This window comes from Rhinoderma darwinii, chromosome 1, assembly GCF_050947455.1.
Source record: "Rhinoderma darwinii isolate aRhiDar2 chromosome 1, aRhiDar2.hap1, whole genome shotgun sequence".
Taxonomy (NCBI): Eukaryota; Metazoa; Chordata; class Amphibia; order Anura; family Rhinodermatidae; genus Rhinoderma; species Rhinoderma darwinii.
In genome coordinates, this window is record NC_134687.1 from 161,215,603 (window position 1) to 161,239,869 (window position 24,267).

At 41.6% G+C, this 24,267-nt stretch overlaps 1 long non-coding RNA gene across 1 annotated transcript; it reads left to right on the forward strand.

Annotated features, from left to right (window-relative positions):
- The first annotated feature begins 1,622 nt into the window (after positions 1-1,622).
- LOC142756211 (uncharacterized) lies at positions 1,623-23,406 on the forward strand. Its single transcript, XR_012883025.1, has 2 exons — positions 1,623-1,932; positions 23,329-23,406. It is a non-coding gene; the product is annotated as an uncharacterized LOC142756211 (long non-coding RNA).
- The last annotated feature ends 861 nt before the right edge of the window (positions 23,407-24,267 follow it).

Consider the following 24,267-nt stretch of genomic DNA (forward strand, 5'->3'; position numbering starts at 1 on the left):
CCCAGATTAACTGAGCTCTATCTCACTTCACAGAACATCGTAAGACCCATTGCAAGCAATGGGCAGATGTTTGCTGACGTATTGGAGCAGTCTTTTCAGGCGTAATTCGAGGCGTAAAACGCCTCCATTACGTCTGAAAAGAGGTTGTGTGAACCCAGCCTTACAGTCTAAGTGAAGATATCCTGGTCATGTTACATTACAGCTTCTCCAAAGTCACACACAGGCAGACAAACAAATTGACACTATGATGACATTGTGTATAAGGCAGCGGACAAAGGGGGTAACATTGTTATTTGGCACGTTGCTTTATATGAAAAAGAGGTCTTTAGGCAACTTAGAGACAAACAAACCTACTCCAAACTGACACATAATCCAGTGGGGATTTTCTCTCAATTGGGGAAATTTTTTAAATTTAGCTGTGGAGAAGGGGATAATTCCCAAGAAAATCTGCAAAGGTTTAACTGTCACTTATCCCAAGATCCCAACCGTCTACTTATTACCGAAGGTCCACAAAAATTTAACAAACCCCCCCCCCCCCTAAACATTTTAAATTATGTCACGGAGGAGATCCTAAAAGTTTTAGGGTTAGGGGAATTGACAGGGTGCATTGTGGTGTCAGAGGTGGAGATGTGAAGACACTGCTAGCCCAAAAGGAATGTAGATGGATCACGACTCTGGGCACCATGACCCCTTTGGGTCTAAACGAAAAACTAAGCTTTGCAGCTTTTCTTTGTCTATTTTATTCTTTTAATGTCTTTTATTTTGATAATAAAGTATTTTTCTGTTTCCATTTATGTCTATACCCAGATCTGGATGTTTCCCTAACACGATATTTCTGTTTGGCCTTTACGAATATATATCTGCGTTACCAACACTGACCTAGGGATGAGTCAGAAAAGAACAAGGCGATGATTTTATTGTAGTTCCCCTTTTCCATTTTTATACTCTTCATTATGCAATCTTTATATATTTTTTTTGTCGGATATATGTAATTTATATTAGTGGTTGTAATTTACTATTGTGGCAATTATTTCATTATTTCACATTTTCATTTAATTTACTTTATTTTATTTTTTGATTATCATTATTATGTCACAAGTGTACTTATATGTATTTGTATTTTTATTTTATTTTTTAACACTTTTTGTGACTCTTCCCTCCTTTTTTTTTTTCTTGGCAAAATAATAATTTATTTCTTGCGTACTCTGTATCGCCTTACTCACGTTTGTTTATGTATGATTCATTTATATATTGGTAAACTGATCACTTGGTATTTGTGTATTAATTATGTTGTAGTATGGAAATTTCACTATATATATATATATATATATATATATATATATATATATATATACACTTATGACCTTTTCACTGTTATTTCTGCATATTTTTTTCATATTTCGTTAACCCACACAATTTATTTATTCATATTTCTTATTTTTGGTTAGTCTCCATATGTCCACAAGAGGGCACTCACACATAGTTTTTTTAAATTTACGAGTTTCATTATAAATTTATATATATTGATTGTATTCTGTATATTTAACTAGATGGGGTTTTAGAAATTCGACATACTCACGCCTTGTACCGTTGCTGGGTTGCGCATGAGCAGTGATGAGGGGAGCAGAATCCCCCCGTCGGCCGTCAACAATCGTGCTATGCGCCTGCGCTGTCTCCCTGGTGACGCGTCATGGGATTCGCGCATGCGCTGATGAGCGATGACTCCCTGCGGTGGTAGTCTCGCGTCATCTTGAAAATCGCGCTCATGCGCCGTTAAGACCGGCACGGATTGGCCAGTAACAGACCACATGACCATCGGGGATTAAGACTTAAACGAGGTACTTACATGGAAACAATACCCCTTGAAAAAGCTACACGCGAAACGCACGTCGGGGCGTCACTTTATCCGCTGGGTCACGCTACTGAGCATGGGTAAGCACACTATTGCAGTTCTGTCGGGTCCTATATACATTTATTGCACTGGTTACGTTCATTAGGTGTAAGCCCGTATTTTAGCTCTTCACCTTTTTTATTTTTTCTGTCCTGACATATACCTACCTATATGGATATATCCCTGCTTTGGGATATAACAAGTGATTTCTCATGCCATATACTGTTTGTACATAATTTTGACAAAGTGTACATTCATTTTGATCCAGTATTTGACTTGTTTTAGATTCTCATGTTTGGTTATTAATAAAGATTTTCTATTTTCTTAAAGAGGCTCTGTCACCAGATTAACAAATCCCTATCTCCTATTGCATGTGATCGGCGCTGCAATAATAGATAACAGTAACGTGTGTTTTTTAAAAAAAAACAATAATTTTTGGCTAGTAAAACAAACACGCCCAGATGTTACAAACACAATACACGCCCAGTTGGAAATAAGAGAAAACACGCCCAGTTGTCCATTAGAAAGGCTCATTTGCATAAATATAAAATTGCTCATAACTTGGCCAAAAATGATCATTTTAAAAAAAAAACCAAAACCGTTACTGTTATCTACATTGCAGCGCCGATCACATGCAATAGGAGATAGGGGTCTGATAATCTGGTGACAGAGCCTCTTTAATATCGATATTTCTGGACTCCTTTTCTCTAGTTTTATATATACCATTTTTGGAGTCCTTATCTCTGATAAATGTAGTGGGTGGTTGAGACTTTTTGCTTCCCACCCTGATATTTATGTGTCCTGTGAGACTTTTGTGTCTAATTAAACAAATTGAAAAAGATTTATTGCCTGCCGGCAAAAAAAGCCCTGTTTTCCAACTAGCAATTGAAAATAATAAAGTATTTATTAAATTTTGCAATAAAGACAGACTACATATAGTTAAAATTAAAGTCCATTGCTGACTGCAATCAGCTTAGTGCAGAGTACAAGAAACCTGAAGCTAACGTCACTGTACAGGGGGCTCGTCCTCTGTTCTTTCTGTGATTGGCCAGAGGCCAATCAATAGAACGTGTGGAGCAACTCTGTTATATATTTAAACAGGGCCATCTCGCCGCGCGCTGTCATTAGCCCTGATACCCCTGAAGACGCTACATCGTAGCGAAACATGTCGGGGGGGGGGGGCTTCCACCTTGAATTTTAACACGTGTCCTGCTGACTACTAGAATTTAACGTTGGACCTGGTGCTACGTGCTGCAGCCGTTAGCTTCAGGTTTCTTGTACTCTGCACTAAGCTGATTGCAGTCAGCAATGGACTTTAATTTTAACTATATGTAGCCTGTCTTTATTGCAAAATTTAATAAATACTTTATTATTTTCAATTGCTAGATGGAAAACAGGGCTTTTTTTGCCGGCAGGCAATAAATCTTTTTCAATTTAACTAATACGCCCACCAACTACAGGGGTCCTCCCCTTTGTGTGTATCGTAATTAAACAAATTGACACTGACTGGCTGACAAAAATACCTGAAGTTAAAAAGAAAAAAATGCACTACGTTTCAGGCCGCAATCTTCATTCCTTACTTTATTTTCATACACCCTGGTATGCAGTTGGCAACCTGCTCCTAATTTCATTATTTTCATATGTGAGTGTATTCCTCCCAGTAATGCATTTTGGATGTATCAGTGCAGCTTCATTCCTGTACTTCTTTTCCTCTACACTGGTAGTCTGTGTATTTCCCCTCTGCTTCCCCCCCCCCCCTCTATCTACACTCATACTGACAGCCTATGTGATCTTCCCTCCCTAAAGACTTGGATGTTTTCCTCCCTTGGATCTGCCTGCACAAGCAGAGAGAACAGATGTCCATTCCCCACAGGAGCAGTTGGGGGCTTGGACAGAGACATGGCATGTGAGGTTAAACTCTGATAAATGTAAGGTTATGCACATGGTAAGGGAAAATACATGTCACGCTTACATACAAAGTGGGAAAGCACTGGGTACAACAGACATGGAAATGGACTTAGTTTGTAAACTAAATTTCCTAAGAGTGTCAGGCAGCTGCTGCCAAGGCAAGTAAAATCGTTGGGGTGCACAAAAGGGGCATATATGCACATGGTGAGAACATAGTTCCACCACTTTATAAGTCACTAGTCAGACAGCCCATGGAATGTTGTGTACAATTTTGGGCACCAGTGCACAAGAAAGACATAGTAGAGATGGAGCAGGTTAAAAAAAACGGGCAACTAAAATTATAAATGGAATAGGTGGACTACAGTATCCAGAAAGATTATCAAAATTAGGGTTATTTAGTTTAGTAAAGAAGATGGCTAAGGGGTGATCTAATAACCGTATAAATATATCAAAGATCAATACAGAGACCACTCTGATAACAAGAGCACAACATCTACGTCTAGAACAAAGAAGGGGATTCTTTACTGTAAGAGCAGCGAGACTGGAACTTTCTGCTAAAGGAAGTTTGATTTTATTATCAGCAACCTTGTCAATGGTAGAAATCTGACAGGTATTTTCCACAGCAAAATGAACCAGTGCTGATGTTATAGTCAATGCCAGTAACACTTTATATTTATTTGTAAGTGTTGAATTATACCTTATAAATATAAAGTGTTACTGACATTGACTATTACATCAGCACTGGTTCATTTTGCTGTGGAAAATACCTGTCAGATTTCTACCATTGACAAGGTTGCTGATAATAAAATAAATAAGGCACCTGTCAATGTTTAGCACTGACCATTAAATTTGTCTGCTATGTGTGACACACTTTACTACATTCAAGTGTGCAACTGGCTACTTTAGTCTTATACAGACTCATTCCACAGATATTAATTAGTACCAGAGGATAATTTAGTGGTGTGCCCTGGGGACATAGACATTATCAAATCATTTGCCCCTCTGTGCACTCCACCCTATCTATCTGATACTGATTCATGCATCGTTTTCCATTCATCCCCATCCTACCATCTTATCATATATTGGTTGAATGGGTTCATCTATTATATGGGGTGTACTTTAATGAAGGACCGTTCGCTCCATCCCTTTTGGGTATATTATACCTTTCTAAGCCGGCAATTTTAATAATGAATTTTAATAATTCAATATAATAGATCAGTTGATCTTCTTGCCCTTCTTTTTCCCATTTCTTTCCCTTCCCTTTCCATTTGTTTACTGTATGGGGCAGCTTTGGGGGCATTATGCTGTATGGGGGTAGCTATGGCGCGTTATTCTGTATGGAGCAGCTATGGGGCATTATACTGTATGGGGGCATCTTTGTGGGTATTATACTGTATGGGTCATCTGTGTGGGAATTATACCGTATGGGGCAGTTATGGGGGCATTATACTGTATGGGGCAGTTATGGAGACATTATGCTGTATGGGGGCAGCTATGGGGCGTTTTACTGTATCGGGGCATTATGCTATTGTCACGATGCGGGGTGTGGTACAGAGTCAATAGTCCAGAAAGGGTACCTAAGGCAATGTAGACAGTAGCAAGGCAGGCGGCAGGTAGACGTCAGGCATGGATTAGCAGAACAGGTGTGGAATGCAGCACAACATGAAAAACAGCTCAGCACGGCAGTAGACCAGGATAGTACCGGATAGCACAGGATACAGGTACGGGGAACACTGGGAACTGGAAGACACTTAGGAGACCATTTGCAAATCAAACTTTGGGAAACAACAACAACGCTCAGGCGAGGATCAGAAGGGCGGTAGACTTCTTATAGTCCAGGAAATCATGTGAGTTAATGATGATGATTTTCATGTGCGCTCGCTGGCCCTTTAAGAGCGGGCACGAGCACATGCGCACACCCTTCGGGAGACAGTCTCGATACCCGGAAGTGAGTGCCGGCGCCTCACAGGGGGACGACGCAGCACAGCTGCAGGATGTCCATGGCCGCGGTTGTCGAGGGCTAAGTTAGAACGACGGACTGCGGCCATAGACATTACAGTATCCCCCCTCTTAAGCCCCCTCTTCTTGGGGCCGGAGCGGGAGAGCAACTTCCTCATGATGACAGGGGCATCGATCTTCTCCTCTGGCCTCCAAGACCTCTCTTCTGAACCGAATCCCCTCCAATCCACCAAATAAAACGTCCTTCCTCCTACCTTCTTGGTGGCTAGAATCTCCCTTACCTCGAAAAGTCCCTGACGAGCCGCCAGGAGCCACTGCGGAACTAGGAGTCCTAGAGTAGCGGTTCAGGACCACGGGCTTCAGCAAGGAGACATGGAAGGAGTTAGGGATCTTGAGGGTAGGAGGCAGCTGCAGTCCGTAAGACACCGGGTTAATTTGTAGCAGGATCTCGAAGTGTCCGAGGAACCTGGGAGCAAATTTGCAGGACGGCATCCTCAACCGGATATTCTTTGAGTACAACCAGACCTTCGTACCTGGAAGAAACTGAGGAGGATCCCGTCTTCTAGTATCTGCTTTTTTCTTCATGCTGTCAACTGCCAACAGAATAGAAGATCGGGTCTGTTGCCATATTTGCAGAAAGTCCCTGAAGGTCGAGTCAGCTGCAGGCACCTGGGACATAGTAGAAACAGGAAGAGGTATTCAAGGATGTTGGCTGTAGACTATGAAGAACGGGCTGGAGGTGGTGGACTCAATAGTGTGGTTATTATAGGAGAATTCTGCCCATGGAGCAGCTGCACCCAGTCATCATGTCGTCTGGAAACAAAGTGACGTAGATAGTTCTCCATAATTTGGTTAATCCTCTCGACTTGCCCATTGGACTGGGGATGATAGGCCGAAGAGAAGTCCAACTTTACACCGAGGAGGCCGCAGAGTGCTCTCCAAAACATAGAGGTGAACTGGACCCCTCGATCCGAGACAATATGCAGAGGCAAACCGTGCAGACGGAAGATGTGTTGTATGAAGAGGTCAGCCAGTCGAGCAGCAGAAGGCAGGCCAGTCAGAGGAACAAAATGAGCCATTTTAGAGAATAGATCCACCACCACCCAGATCACACTGCAACCCAAGCCATTGAAGTCTCAATGGCTTGGTCACAGACAAAACTGGGTCAGGCAATGGCAGTCCATCTACCGAGGCAACAATCAACGGCTTCTCCAGCAGGACAGTGGGCAACTGGAAAAGATCCACAAGGTCCTGACAGATGAAATTAGCTGCAGAGCCAAAGTCCAGGTAGGCCGAGACCAGATGGGGCTTCTCGCCAGCAACGATAGTCACGGGAATAAACAGTTTGAAGGAGAGTTCACAATTAACCCCTTAACGACCGGCGTATAGTGTTTTTACGTCGGCCGTTCAGGGTAGTTCTTCTGAAGTGTCGGCTTTTCACGTCGGCACTTCAGAAGAACTTTCCCCGCATCGTGCGGGGTGCTGCTGAAAACCGGGCTGCTGGTAACAGCCTCGCGCTTCAGGGCTACGATCGGAGACCACTAGAAGTGGTCTCCGATCGTATTTAACCCCTCAGATGCGGCACTAAATAGCAAGTGCCGGCCGCATCTGAGTGGTTTGGGAGGGAGGGTACCGCATCGGAGCAGTTTTCGCTGCGATCTCCTGAAGTCTGGGCTGCTGGTAACAGCCTCGGGCTTCAGGGCAACGATCGGAGACCACTAGCAGCGCCACAATAGCTCAATAGCAAGCGCCACATCTGAGTGGTTTGGGAGGGAGGGGGCCGCATCGGAGCGGTTTTCCCGGTCATCGGGTAATCTGCCTCTGAAGCCAAGGCTGTTAGCAACAGCCTTGGCTTCAGAGTGATGATCGGAGACCAATGCCAGTGGTCTCCGTTCATGTGATCACTGTGAGAACCATTCACAGTGATCACAAAATGAAAAACGACGTGTTTCTCCTACCTGTCTCTCTGTCTCTCCTCACACTTGTTAGTTTGAGAAGAGACAGAGACAGAATTTTATTGTGACACCAGAGACACAAAATTACAATAAATCTAATATATAAACTTTATATAACCTTCAATAGTATACCTAGGCTAGGGTTATCCTTAGGTGCCGTTCACATGTGGCAGAGTTTTTCCGCTGCAAATGTTGGTGCAGATTTGGGGCATTTACGCAACGAATCTGCACCAACATTTGCATATCAGACGTTGCAGAAAAGACAGCGGACTTGCCACAGATTTCAGTTTTTTCATTGCAAAGGCTGAAATCCGCAGTGAAATTCCACTTCTTCTCCGCAACAGACAGTGCATGCTGCGGAGGGAAAATTCTGCACCGCAGCCTATGGTCCGCAGCGGAGTTTTACGCAACGTCTGCACTAACTTTCCTAAAAATGTATAGAAAAAATTTAAAAAACGGCCGCTGGAGAATTCCACTGCGGACTGTCCACAGCGGAATTCCACAGCAATTCCGCCACGTGTGAACATGCCCTTAGGGTTAGTCTAGGGTTAGTCTAGGTTCTATTCTAGAGTTAGTCTAGGGTTAGCCTAGGTTTAGACTAGGGTTTTTGTGTAGCGTACGTGTGTGATGTCTGTGTATTTTTTTTGTGTAAAAAAAAAAAAGTTTTATAGTCTACGTGTTTGTTCGACATCAGTTTTTTGTGAAGCGTGCTTTTGTGACGTCCGTGTATTTTGGTCTGTGAAAAAAAAAGTAAAGAAAAAATAATAAAATTTGTCTGCGTGTGCGTCTGGTTACAGTCTTTGTTGTACGTGTGTGTAATTACAATGGCCCATAGAAGGTTCACAGTGGAAGAGGCATACGCCATGATAATTTCTGACTCAAGCACAGGGCATGTCGCAGAAGTACCACAAAACACAGCCAACTCTATTCCCCCAGAATATATTGAGTGGGTACCCACAGAATCATTTTCCCCATATAGCCCAGAATTTATTGCCACACCAGGGATAAATATTAATGTGGAAAATTTTACAGCCCACGATTTAAAAAAAATATTCATTACAGATGAACTATTGGAGCTGGTTGTTAACCAAACCAATCTGTATGCTCGCCAATTCTTTGCTGAAAAACCAACGTTCTCCTATGCAAAGCAGTGGCACTCCACAAATACTGGCGAACTTAAAAAAAATTTGGGGCTCATCCTCAACATGGGGTTAGTGAAAAAGTCCTCAATCCGGTCATATTGGGTAACAAGCCCTACAGATGCGCTTCCTTCATTTTAACGACAATCACCAGGCCTCCCCGTAGTGATCCAGGCCGTGACTGCCTGTATAAAATAAGGCCCCTGATAAAAATTTTGGAGGAGTTATTTATGCCGATGTACAACCCCGAAAAAAACCTAGCGGTGGATGAATCGCTGATGAGTTACAAAGGCAGGCTCTCATTCCGCCAGTACATCCCCTCAAAGAGAGCAAAATATGGGGTTAAAATCTAGAAGCTCTGTGAGAGCGGTACAGGCTACACATCCGCCTTTAGAATCTATGAAGGCAAAGACCATGATATTACCCACATTATTAACTCATTTACTTTCACACTGTTTTTGTAGGGAGAACCAAAAGGGAGGGTTGCTTATTTTATAATGTTTCACTGTAAAATGCAGCAATACTATATTTTCTGGAAAAAACTATTTTTTATTTCTTTCCACCTATTAAAAATACTCACTATACCCCTAGATGAATATTAGTAGGACATTTATACTTGTCAAAATGAGCTGCAGTACCACGGCAAATATAGCGTGGTTCCCTAAAATCAGCTCTGGCGTAAAAAGGCCTCCAAAAGTCAAAATGGACTACTTCTATGATATTCCCTATAACGAGTCCATATAATAGATTAGACACACATATTTGGTATCACCGTACACGGGAGATGTAGCAGAATGTGGTAAGGTGTCACTTTTACCAATATGTCATATGGTGTTTCGAAATGGCTTAAGAAAAGTGCCACTTTTGTAAAAAAAAAATGCAATTTACATTTTTTTGGCCCAAGTTTGGACAAATTCTGTAAAAAGTGTGAAGGGTTAAAACAGAAATTGAACCGCTATAAATAGACTTTAGAGTGTCTAGTTTGTAGAATACAATGTTTTTTGACCATTATTTATTGGAGTTCAAGTTCATTACCCATACATTTATACCATGGTGTAAAAAAACTAAATTAAGACATTTTAGTGCGCAGACATTGACATTGGGTGGGATTAGAGGCGTGGCCGCATGGGTTATCCCTCTTTGCGATACTTGAAAGTTGGGAGGTATACTGTATGTACAATTTAATATAGATGTTGCTGCAAATGTTTTTCCTGGGGAAATTACAGCAATATTCTGCTGACAGTGCAAAAGTCGAAATAAAGAATACAAGAAAGTTAATTATACAAATATGATTCTGATAGTACAGATTATTTACTAATGCTCATTTCTGACACTGTTTGAAGGTATAATCTGCATGTTAAAAATGATCTTTTTATGTATGTTAAAAGAAAAACCAACACATTTACCAACAATGTTTAGGTTTGACCACAAGATGTCCTCCTAATTCAACAACAGAAATGAATACTCAGACTGTTAAAATGATGATTCCTTACCTATTGAGGGGAGATTTTAGCTATAGGCTATGAATATGTTACTAAAACCGCCCATTTAGTACAATACTATGTAGATATTAGGGTATGTGCACACACAAAATAAAAAACGTCTGAAAATACGGAGCTGTTTTCAAGGGAGTTTTTTTTAAGCCACTTGCGATTTTCGCGGCGTATTTGGCGCCGTTTCTTACGGCCGTTTTTGGAGCTGTTTTTCTATAGTCTATGAAAAATGGGTCCAAAAACGGCTGAAGAAGTGACATGCACTTCTTTTTCACTGCCATTTTTTTACGTGGCCGTTTTGAAAAACAGTTGGAACAGAACGCTGTTTCTCCTATTGAAATCAATGGCCAGATCTTTGGAGGCGTTCTGCTTCCGATTTTCGTTCTTATATTCCGATATTTCGACATGGTTTTCGCATCAAAATCAGCGTAAAAAAACTGCGTGAACTGGCCCTAATTGTTAAAAATAAAATTTGTTTTGTGTTGCCATATTCTGAGAACCATAACATACAGCCGACACGCTCAACTTATGGAACGGGCTCAGCGGTTGTCGGGAAGGGGTTAATAACATTTTCAAGAATATATAAATATATTAAAAGTAAAAAAGGCTGTAAGGCTGGGTTCCTACCGGTCGGATAGGTTGCGGAAAACTATGCAGCCTATCCGACCTAGAACCTGCAGCACATTTTGTAAAAAAAAAAAACACACCACACTGTGGTGCAGTTTTTTGGGCGGAATTTCCGCTGCGGAAAGCAGCGCTTCAAAATAAAACAAAGATGTTCATACTTACCCCGGCCGTAGTCCCTCAGTTGACGTGTAGTCCTGCCTCCACAGATGACGCTGTAGACCATGTGACCGCTTTGATTGGTTGCAGCAGTCACATGGGATGAAACATCATCCCAGGCCGGCCTGGATGAAGAACGGAAGAAAGCGTCGTTATGACAACGCCCGGGTTGTAAGTATAAGCTTTTTTTTTTTTTTCTGAGGTGCAACGAAAACGGAGCATAAACTGACATTCTGCGGATTTCAAATCTGCACCGCAGGTCAATTTATGAATGTTTTAGTTGTGGTTATTTTTCCGCAGCATGGGCATTAGATTGAGGACATTCTGTAGAGTTTACGCTACGTGAGAACCTGGCCTTGATGTAAAAAAAAAGGTTTTCAGTACATTACATGGTACATTTAATGGGGCCACAAAAAACAATCCCTCATACGACTAAGTCAATGGAAAGTTATGCGGCGGGAAGGGGTTAAATACAACAGAAAGCCTTGTGTAAAACACAACCATGAAGCTGTGAACCCCGAATAGTGTAATTATGATGGATTGGGTTAATTAAAGTTACTTAATAAATACCTTTATACCTGCATAGTCCTCGTCACCAGTCTATTAGTCTATCAACGGAAAACGGTCAATATGACTTCAAGTAACCTTTTTTTGGCAGATAATTGCAGCTCAGTTGCCAGCACCAGAAACGTCATTATGTTTACCCTCATTTGATAATTTTTCTTGCTGTCAGATTGGAGCAAAATAATTTAGTAATGAGTCCAGGACAACCTCATATGCCCTAAACAGTCTGCCAGCGACTATTGGTGATTTTCCCATGGAAGAAAGATTTGTTAACTGAGTCCCATTTTTTCTGCAGTTTAAGCACTTGGCTTCAAGCTCAAAGAACTTGGAGAATGCCACGCTTTTCAGAGACGTGAACAAACCCTGACCTACAAATAAAGACAGCTAATAAAACCTTCAATTAATTGGTATAAAACAGCTATGAAGAATGCATTTCTCTGAAAAGTAGTATTTAGCTAAATGTTTATTCCCATCTGAGACATTGATGACATATGCAGGACCGCCACCTATCTTCAGAGCGACTGACCCATGTCCTGCTTGCTTGGCTGTTTCTATTTCTATAACTCTCAGAGAACAGAATGGAGAGAGATACACGCATGCGCCGCCACCTCTTCATTCATTTTCCACCTTGTTTGGGTGGTCGTCTCACCTCACAGGGAGGGTTTTGTTGTGTGCAATAAATGTCTACGATGTGAATAACCTTTTAATTTTTACAATAATGTAAGGCAACGGGACCTTAAGCCTAGGGGCCACATGGGATCAGGGTGCCCCTTATTATTATTATTTAAGTGTTATGCGCCTCTGTTTCCCTCTCTACCCCCCCTTTTATGGGCGTTTCTTGGTACTTACCTTTTTCTCTGAGTTTATTGGCCTAGGCAGTGCCCCACCCTCCCTCCCTTTCAACAAATCGCTGTATTTTGTAGTGGGTTGTCACCCATTTAAATATGGGTGGACTCGGTATATTAAGCCCTTCAGGGCACAGCCTATTTTGGTCTTGTGGATGCAGCCAATTTTTTTGAAAATCTGACATGTGTCACTTCATGTGGTAATAACTCTGGAATGCTTTTAAACTATCCAAACGATTCTGAGACCGTTTTCTCGTGACATATTGTACTTTAGGTTAGTGTAAAAATTTGGTAGAGAAATTCAGTATTTATTTGTAAGAAACACCAAAACTTAGAGAGAATTTTCAAAAATTAGCATTTTTCTAAATTTAAATGTATTTGCTTGTAAGACAGATAGTAATACCACACAAAATAGCTACTCGTTAACATTTCCCGTATGTCTACTTTATGTTGGCATAATTTTTTGAACTTCCTTTTATTTTTCCAGGAAGTTACAAGGCTTAGAACTTTAGCAGCATTTTCTCCCATTTTCAAGAAAATTTCCAAAACCTATTTTTTTGTGGATCAGTTCAGTTCTGAAGTGGATTTAACCCCTTAAGGACACGGCCAATTTTAGCCTTGAGGACAGAGCAATTTTTTTTATATTTCCCTCTTTGCATCCCGACGCTCATAACGCTTTTATTTTTTGTACGACGTAGTTGTATGAGACTTTGTTTTTTGCGGGACGAGTTGTACTTTATGTACGTACCATTTTTTGGTACAAATACATTATCGTTTAATTTCTATAAATTTTTAAATAGATTAAAATGCAGAAAAAAAGCAGTTGTGCAGCAGTTTTAATATTTATTTTTTTACACAATACACCGATCATCATAAATAATGGTATACATTTGTTGTACAGGTTGTTACGGTCGTGGCGATACCAAATATGTCTATATTATTTCATGTTTTGGGACTTATATTTTAAAAAGTTGATTTATTATAAAAAATGTGTATTTCTGTGTATTTTATTTACTTTTTATTTATTTATTTACCATTATTTTTTTTTTACATTCATTTAACTTTTTTTTTTAATCCCATAAAGGGATTTATCATTTTGATTTTTATTTTGTAACTGTAATGTACTGGCATAGATCTATATGCCAGTACATTAGCCTGTTACTGATCGTACACAGGCAGTTGTTAGGGCATACCTCAGTATGCCCTAACAACAGGAAATATGTTCAGACAGCCCTGGGGTCCTTCACTGGACCCTGGGCTGTCTGGCCATACGAGTTGTGGGCTTTGATCGCGTCACAGTTATTTTCTGTGACGCGATCAATGTGCAGTCCCCCCTCCTTGAACGCCGCGATCAGCTGTCATCGCGGCGTTCAAAGGGTTAACAGCGGAGAGAAGATGTTTCTCTCCTCTCCGCTGTCAGAGCGGGGCCGTGGCTGTGTATTACAGCCGTTGCCCCGCTCTCGATCGCACACACAGAGACGGCACAGACGGCTGTCACACAGGACGAGTATGCTCGTCCTAATGCGCGAAGTGCTCGCTGCTCAGGACGAGCATACTCGTCCTGTGTCGGCAACCAGTTAAGGGCCTTATATATTACTGTATGTGCACACGATAACTGCATTTACGTCTGAAATTACGGAGCTGTTTTCAGGAGAAAACAGCTCCGTAATTTCAGACGTAATTGCATGTACTGGCGTTTTTTGGGGCATTTACACCTCGAAAAACGCCTGAAAAAACGGAAGCTGAACGCTTACAAACATTTGCCCATTGAAATCAATGGAAAAAACAGCATTTAGTTCATACGGGGCGTCTTTTTACGCCGCTGCTTTAAAAAAAATGGAGCGTAAAAAGACGCTCCGCAAAAAGAAGTAGCATGTCACTTCTTGAGGCGGTTTTGGAGCTGATTTTCCATTGAACACTATGAAAAACGCCTAAAAAAATGCCTAAAAAAACACCTGAAAAGAAGCCTCAAAAGATGCTCCAAATTAAAAGAAGCTTCATTTTCAGCTTCAAAAACGCCTGAAAATCAGAGGCTGTTTTCTCTGAAAACAGCTCCTTATTTTCAGAAGTTTTTTAGTAAGTGTGTGAACATACCCTTAGGTGTTTCACAGGAATTAAGGCAATGTAGAGGTGAAATGTATAAATTTCATTTGTACTTTTTCTTAGAAAATCCATTGTTTTCTGTAAGGGCTTGTCCACACACATGGAATTGCTGCAGAAAATTTCTGCAACAATTCCGTAGAAAAACGCAGACATTCCGCTGCGGCAAAAACGTACTATTTCCTGTGGTTTTTACAGCAGAAAATGGTGCGTATTTTGCTGCATTTTTTATTATGTTAGGAGATGGAGACATCTCCTCTGAAAAACGCAGCAATTCTGGCCCCTTTCCGCAGCAGGAATTTACATGCTGCGGTCCGAAAAATACGCACCGCAGGTCAATTTCTGCTCGGAATTTTTAAGCAGCATGGGGATGAGATTTGTTGAATCTCATCTACTATGCTGCTACTATATTCTGCTGCATTTTTTCCGTCCGAAATTCTAGCCGGAAAAAACGCTGCAATTCCGCAGCATGTGGACGAGCCCTAACACTGAAGGTTTTACCGGAGAAACGCAACTCAATATTTATTGCCCAGATTCTGCAGTTTTTAGAAATATCCCACATGTGGCCCTGGTGTGGTCATTTACTGAAGCACCCGCCTAAGAAGCAAAGGAGCACCTAGAGGATTTTCGGGCCTTCTTTTTATTTGAATATATTTTAGGCTCCAAGTCAGGTTTGAAGAGGTCTTGTGGGGCCAAAACAGTCACCATTTGGCAAACTACACCACTCAAGGAATTTAAATAGGGGTATAGTCAGTGGCGAATTAAGTGTACCATGGGCCCTGGGCTGTTGACACAACTTGGGCCCTCTCCTTCCCCCTCACACGCAATTCATTACCCCCAACCCGCTGACACTGTACCCGTCAGTGCCACTGACATGACGGATACAGATTTTAGCACTAGATGCAGCTGCTCTGTATTCAGGATATATAGCAGCCGTATCTCAAAAAGTAAAAATAATTTTACGTATTTAGAAAGGTTGCACCAAACACCATACACTATTTTATATATATATATATATATATATATATAAAACTTTTTGAAAGGTTTACATAGCCTTTAACACATCAAATAAAAACAAATTGTAACACCTCTTTTTAAAGGGTAAGTAAATGTTCAACAAACTTCTAACATGTCATAGTGACAGGTCAGAACTTTTTATGGGTGGGGGTCCGGGTGCTGAGACCCCCACTGATCGCTAAAACTAAGCGGCAGAAGCGCTCATGTGAGTGCTGAGCCACTTAGTTTCTGTTCGGCTTTTTCTGGAAAGCCAAAGTAGCGGCGTACGGGCTGGTTGACTTTCTATGAGCCCGTACACAAACAGCTCGGCTTTCCGGAAACAGAAACTAAGCGGCTCAGCGCTTATACGAGTGCTTCTGCCGCTTAGTTTTAGTGATCGGTGGGAGTCTGCGAGCGACGCTACTTCCGTAACTTTCCTTCAGTTTTATGGGACTTACGGAAACAGCGTAGCTCAGCAAGCTACGCTGTTTTCGTAACTCCCGACCATGTAATCAGGATGTGGCCAGGAGGCAGCGAAAGCAAAAACAGGTCGATATGTCATACATTTCCCTTATGGGAAAACTGAGGCCTGTATGGGGGGATTATATTGCAAGGGGAGATGAGGTTGTCTCACTGATTGCTGGCAGCTTTATAGGAAGGTCTGAGTGTCTGATTCTGACATCTCTGTGGGGGGGGGGGATAGCCCCCCCATATGGCCCGCCGCTTAGACCCCCCTATAGAGCCCCCAGAAGTTAGTTGCTCAAACCCACTATAGAGCCCCCAGCAGTTAGTCGCTCAGACCCCCCTATAGAGCCCCCAGCAGTCAGACAATTTGACTTCCCCTTACAATATTTTAGTAACTAGTGAGGGCTCTATGGGAAGGGGGGATTATACTGAATGGGGGGGGGGGGTCTAACCATCTAAGTGACTCCAGGGGACTCTATGAAGGGGGGAATAATCCCCCCATCCCCCATAGAGCCCTCAGTATTTATTATACAGCAGGGGGGGTTGAGCGTGTAACTGACTGCTGAGTGTCTATGGGGGGGAAATTATTATCCCCCCATAGAGTACTCTGCAGTGAGTTAGATGGAAATCTCCCCCCCTCCGCTGTATAATAAATACTGAAATACTGAGGGCTCTATGGGGGATGGGGGGGGAGATTATTCCCCCCTTCATAGAGTCCTCTGCAGTGAGTTAGATAGAAATCTTCCCCCCCCCTTGCTGTATAATTAATCCACCCTTAGCGTCTGTCGATTGTTGCTTGGGGCAGGAGGCGAACAGCAGACTAACCTTCTTCCTCACCGCTCGACCACCGCCCTTCTCTTCTGTTCCTCACTGGCGGTACGTGCAGCGTCAAAGAGGGGCGTGTTCTACCACCTAGCAGACGCACGTCTGCTAGTCCTATCCAGCCCCTGCTATTACTATCCCTCCCCCTCCTCCCCATCAGCACTGCGCTGGCGGCTCTATTCTGTTCCAGTCCGCCCCTTCCCTTCCCTCCCTCCCTCTCAGCAGTGCCCATTAGCGGCGCTAGCACGCCGAGAGATCCTAGAGTCTCTTAAGTGATTTTTAAAATTATGTGCAGTTTGGGCGGCCATGGGCCCCCTGGGAGCCTTGGGCCCCGGGCGGCCGTCCGAACTGCCCATATGATAATCCGCCACTGGGTATAGTGAGCATTTTGACCCCAGCTTTTTTCTGCTGAACTTAGTGGAATTAGGCCGTGATCATGAAAATCTAAATTTTTTCCAATGAAACTTAGAAATTATCAATTTTTACAAGGCATAAAGAAAAAACACCCCAACATTTGAAAATTTCTCCTGACTGCAGCAATACCCCATATTTGGTAATAAACGGCTGTTCGGACACACGGCAGGACTCAAAAGGGAAGGAGCGCTATTTGGGTTTTGGAGTTGAAGTTTTCCTGGATTGGTTTTTGGGTGCCATGTCGCATTTGCAAAGCCACTGAGGGACCAAAACGGTGGAAACCCCCCAAAAGTTACCCCATTTGGGAAACTACAGCCCTAAAAGAATTTATCTAGTGTATAGTGAGCATTTTGATCCCACAGGTTTTTTTGCTGAATTTAGTGGAATTAGGCTGTCTATTGTTTTTTATTCTTTTTTTTACATTGTTCACCGTGCACTATAAATGACATATTTAATTTATTCTGTGGGCCGATGTGATTACGGCGATACCATATATTATATATATATATATATATATATATATATATATATATATATATATATATATTGTTTATTTTATGTTTTATGGTGTTTGCACGATAAAATCACGATAAAAAATTTTTGGTGACGCCATATTCTAAGAGCCATAACTTTTTTATTTTTCCATCAAGAAAGCCGTGTGAGAGCTTGTTTTTTGCGGAACAAACTTTAGTTTTTATTGGTACGATTTTTGGGTACATGCGACTTTTTGATCCTTATTTATAACATTTTTGAGGGGCTGAAGTGACAAAAAATATTGATTCTTGTTTTGTTTTTTTATTTTTTTTACACCGTTCACCGTGCGGGATAAATAACATTATATTTTTATATTTCAGGCCGTTACATACGCGGCGATACAAATTATGCATAGTTTATTTATTTTTTTCATTTTTTTTAATAATTAAAGACTTTATACTGGGAAAAAGGGCGATTTTTTTATTTTTTATTTTATTACTTGGAACTTTTACTTTTTTATTTTTGTACTAAATTTTTTTTTCCTTTTTTTTTTTAAATATTTTTTTAGTCCCACTAGGGACTTGAAGATCCAACTGTTGGATCGTTATTATAATACCCTGAAGTACTTATGTATTGCAGGGTATTATACCTGTCAGTTTCACACTAACAGTCAGCGTATTAGGTTCTGCCTCTATGTGGGGTGGTCAGGAAGGGGTTAATAATAAAAATACATTTGAATTGAACTATTTGGCTTGAGTCTTATGACTGAGCCCTTTTGGTTTATGAGTTTTAATTATTTGCTATTTATGTTTGTTTGGTAACCCTTAATAAATACTGCAGCCTTATTTATTCCACATGATCTCTTGTGTCTTTATTTATGTTTATTATTATTATTATTTTGGTTTATTATATGAGTGGCACCTGTGATCCCATGTTCATGTATTGAGTTGTGCGGCCTCCTATCAGATTAGGTAGCTTTGAATACTGCAATATTTTATGTAGGGTAACATATCTCCCAAGTATCCTGCGAATTGGGATGCAAATGTTGGGAGATATGATGATAAAACATATATAAAATTCTATGAAAATGTTTCCATTATGAAGCCACAACCTCTGAAAAACAGCGACCAGCTGTTATATTTTAGTAAATGGGAGTTTAAAATCCACACAATGGGTTAAGAAACCACATTTTCACAATATGTCACCGTGAAGGAATGGGGCAATCGTTTTATATCAAATTTCAGGTGGTTTTAAGAAAGGGGTATTCAGCTCTTGCACACAGCAGAGCCGTACAGGTGCCATTAGGCGCCGCATGTACCGAGATAGTCTACATTGTGCATGAGCCCTTAATTGAATTGTAAACTTTGTAAAAGTTTACGATCACATATAGGGTATTGCCATACTCGGGAGATATTGAGTAACAAATTTTAGGCTGTTTTTTCTCCTATTACCCCTTGTGAAAAGGAAAAATTGGAAGCTAAATCTAGATAGTTTTGGAAAAAATTTTTTTTTAATTTTCACTGCCTAATTCTAATACATTCTAGGAAACATCTGTGGGGTCAAAATGCCTACTACACCCCTAGATGAATGCCCTGAGGGTTGTAGTTTGCAAAATTGAGTCAGTTCTGAGGGGTTTCTACTATACTAATACCTCAGGTGTTCTGCAAATGCGACATGGCGCCTAAAAACCAATCCTGTAATATCTGCATGCAAATTAGTGCTCCTGCCTTACTGAGCCCTACCGTGGGTCCAAACAGCAGTTTAAAACAACATATGGGGTATTGCCGTACTCAGGAGAGGTTGCTTTACAAATGTTGGGGTTCTTTTTCTCCTTTATTCCTTGTAAAAATGAAAAATTTCTACAATTTAGTGGAAAAAAAATTTGACTTTCGTTTTCACTGCCTAATTCCAAAACATTGGAAAGACCTGTGGGTTCTAATTGCTCACTATACCCCTAGATAGATTCCTTTGGGGGTGTAGTTTCCCAAATGGGGTCACTTTTCGGGCGGGGGGGGTTTATTGTTTTGGTCCCTTAGGGGCTTTACAATGGCACCTTAAAAACATTACAGCAAAATTTGAGCTCCAAAAGCCAAATGTAATTCCTGTGAAACACATAAAGGCAGGGGTGTTGCTAGGGTCTTAACCCCTTAATGACCAGCCTATTTTAGACCTTAATGACCAAGCCATTTTTTACGTTTTTCCATCGTCTCATTCAAAGAGCTATAGCCTTTTCATTTTTGCATCAACATAGCTGTATAAGGTCTTGTTTTTTGTGGGACAAGTTGTAATTTTTAATAGCACCATTTTGGGGTACATAGAATTTATTGATTAACTTCTATAAACTTTTTTTTGGGGGGGATAGAAAAAAAACAGCAATTTCGCCACACTTTTTTGTGTCCTAAATTTACGCCGTTTACCGTGTGGTATAAATAACACAATACCTTTATTCAGTGGATTGTTGCGATTGCAACGATACCAAATTTGTATAGTTTTTGTATGTTTTACTACTTTTACACAGTGAAAACACATTTTTTTCAAAAATTATTTGTTTTTGTGTCTCCATATTTGAAGAGCCGAAACGTTTTTCTTTTTTCACCGATGCAATTGTAGGAGGGCTTTTTTTTTTGCAGGACGACTTGTCGTTTTTATCGGTACCATTTTGGAGTAGATGCGACTTTTTGATCACTTTTTATCACTTTTTTTTTAAGGCTGGATTCAAAGTAAACAGCAATTTTTGCATGTTTTTTTATTTTATTTTTTTACGACGTTCACCGTGCAGGTCAAATGATGTAATAAGTTTATAGTCGGGGTTGATACGAACGCGGCGATACCAATATGTGTAACTTTTTTTACTTTATTTTGTTTTTTTAATAGTAAAGCAGTTTGTAAGGGGGAAAAGTGGGTTTTTAATTTTTTTTTTTTTTCACTTTTTTTTTTTAACTTTTGATGAAACTTTTTTTTTCACTTTTTTACTAGTCCCACTAGGGGACTTTAATATGCGATTATCCGATCGCATTTATAATACACTGCAATACTTCTGTATTGCAGTGTATTGTGACAGTCCGTGTAAAACGGACAGGCATCTGCTAGGACATGCCAGAGGCATGATCTAGCAGGCATTCACGACAGGCAGACCTGGGGGCCTTTATTAGGCCCCCGGCTGCCATCGGAGACACAGACACTCGGCGATCTTATCGCCGGGTGTCAGTGGGATGAGAGGGAGCTCCCTCCCTCTCTCCAAAAGCACTCAGATGCGGTGCACGCTATTGAGCACCGCATCTGAAGGGTTAAACGGGTGAGATCGATACTAATATCGATCTCATCCGGTAGAGCAGGGAGGCCCCCAGCCCTCAGCTACCGCTGGCATCTGAGAGCAGGGAGATTTGACAGGTCCCTGCTCTGTTTACTTATTCCGATGCAGCGACGTAAAAAGTCTACTGCATCGGAATAAGGCCCGTTAGTGACCGACGTAAATACACTATGGGCCGGTCACTAACGGGTTAAAAGATCAGGGGCACAAGCCCCAAGACATATATTTACCACCCCCCTCCCAAAAAAATAAATAAAATTTTACATACATATTGGAGATAGCATATCTATAAGACTAAGGCTCCTATAGCTACACCGCTGGATAGAATTGGATGCATTGTCTCAGCAGACAGTATCATAATAATAATAATAATAATAATCTTTATTTATATAGCACCAACATATTACGCAGCACTTTACAACTTAGAGGGAACATGAAACAGACAATATCAGACATTACATAGTGATAAAGTTAATTTACAATTCAAATAAGAGGAGTGAGGACCCTGCTGGCAAGAGCTTACAATCTATGAGGAAATAAGGGAGACACAAAGTGTAACAGTGATTGTTCTGTACAATGGTCCAGCCATTTTTTTATACACATGGGGGGTACACATAAAGCTGCATGAGACAGTCACCAGCCAGTATCCATGTATGACGGGCATGAAGTACAAGAAGTGTGCGGTAATCTAATTCTGATGACTAATCTAAAAGGGGGGCCATGGAAAGGAGTCAGATGAGAGAATGTTATAGGCCTGTCTAAAAATTTGTTTTCAGGGCACGTTTAAAACTGTGGATATTGGGAATTAATCTGATTGTCTGGGGTAGCACATTCCAGAGGACTGGTGCAGCACGATCATACATGATAGGCTTAGATACCTGGCCCCATCAGACAGTATCACATATGATAGGCTTAGGACACATTCAGACGAGCGTAATTCTCGTCCGTGTGTTGTACGTTGAAACAATGGGGCTATTCACACAAACTACGTGAGTTTTCAGGCAGCAAGCGTCCGTTGCGTGAAACTCACTGAATGTCCTATATTGGTGTTGTAAAGGAAAGTGTCCCGATTTATATGTATATGTGTGTATATATGTATATATATATAAAATACATATAATGTCTCATGAGCCAGGGCTGTAGCAGCACAGCCCTGGTCATGAATACAGTTGTAAACAAAGTAGGACAATTAGCATTGCCCTGCTTTGTTTGAAAACTATGGAGACAGGAGATAGTTTGATCTCCTGTCTCCATTTCAAATCTCCCGTGCGCATGGACGATCTTGCGCGCGAGCGTGATCTCGCGGGATCACGCGCAGGCGCTCATGAGTCGGCTGGTGATATGTTATCACCATGTCAACCCGTGTTAGCCGGGGGCGAGCGCCACTTATCCCCTGCTGCGAGCGTACCGGCAGGGTTAAATAGCCCTGCGTCGGTATGCTCAGCAGCTGAAGCTAGCTGGAGCTAGCAGGAAACAACCTCACCACTCCACCAACGAGGAGCAGCTGGGACCTGCCTGCCTCCCACACCACTAACGTCAGCTCACCTGTCCTGCAGTCTCCTGTCCTGCGGACCTTCTCCGACTCCTGCCTCTGCTCCCACCAACTGCTGAGTTTCATAGTGTAGCCACCCACTTTTAACTCTCCCTGTCTGTCCCTGTTAACCCTTGCTGTCCCTGAGTAACCCTTGGTACCCCTGAGTCCCTGTTGACCCTTGCTGCCCTGTGTTAACCCTTGCTGTCCCTGAGTAACCATTGAGTCCCTAAGTTAACCCTTGCTGCACTGAGTAACCCTTGCTATCCCTGAGTTAACCCATGCTGTCCCTGAGTAACCCTTGCTGTCCCTGAGTAACCCTTGCTGTCCCTGAGTAACCTTTGAGTCTCTAAGTTAACCCTTGCTGCCCTGAGTTCTCTGGGTCCTCCTAAGTCCCTGGTTAACCCTTGAACCCCCACATTAACCCTTTACCACGATTTACCTGCATAGTCTGATTATTAACAGGGACAGTTATATTAGGAGGGAGTGGGACAGAGATAGTGAGCGTATGAGAATTACAAGTAACTTATGTGTATTGTATGTGTATTGCATTGTAACGTAACTTCTATGTATGTTTAGGTAAGTGGGTGGCGGTATAGATTAGGTATAGAATAATAATTGTTCTGCTTTTTTATGTGTTACTAATTGTTTTTGGTGTATTTGTGTTTTTTTTGTACAGTTTCGGATGTTGGACTACGTCGATTCGAGGACTACTTCGATTACGGCTTTTTTATTCTCAATTAAATTGTCTAAGGAAGGTTGTGTGGGTTTTTATTATTTCAATAAAAAAAATTTTTATGTCCTTGTAGTTTTTTAAACTTTATTACTACCGCCTTACTAGTAGCTGCTTGCTGATTGACAGCATCCATTACTAAGACGGGGCTTAGTGTTAGCCGGTGCACAGATTAACACTAACCCCCACTATTAGCCCGGTATCCACCGCCACCAGGGGTGGCGAGAAGAGCCAGGTACGGTCCAGTACCCGTCCATCTGTAGTGACGGTCAGGCACTGAGGCGGCCGCAGGCTGGTATTATTAGGCTGGGAAAGGCCAAAAACAGTGACCCTTCCCACCCTGGTAATGCAAGCCTCCTGCTGCTATGTTGTATCTGGCTGGCTATGAAAAATGGGGGGGGGATCGCATGACATTCCATTTAAAAAAAATAATTACGTGGGGTTCCCCATTTTTATAACCAGCAGGCTAGCATTACCAGGGTGGGAAGGGCCACAGTTTCTGGCCTTTTCCAGTCTAATAATACCAGCCTGCAGCCGCCCCAGTACCTGACCATCACTGCAGATGGTCTGGTACTGGATCGTACCAAGCTCTTCCCGGTACCCCTTTTGGCGGTGGGTACTGGGGTAATAATGGGGGTTAGTGTTCACCTCTGCACCGGGTAACACTAAGACCTGCCTTAGTAATGGACGCTGTCAATCAGCCAGCGGCCATTACTAAGGCGGTAATAATGAAGTGTAAAAGAAAATACAAAGACATACAAAAAATATATTTTATAGGTTTAGAAAATATAGTTTGTAATTGGGTTAAAAATTTACTCAAGGACCGTATTCAGCGAGTTGTGGTCAATGATTCCTACTCAGAATGATCCCCGTTTCTAAGTGGTG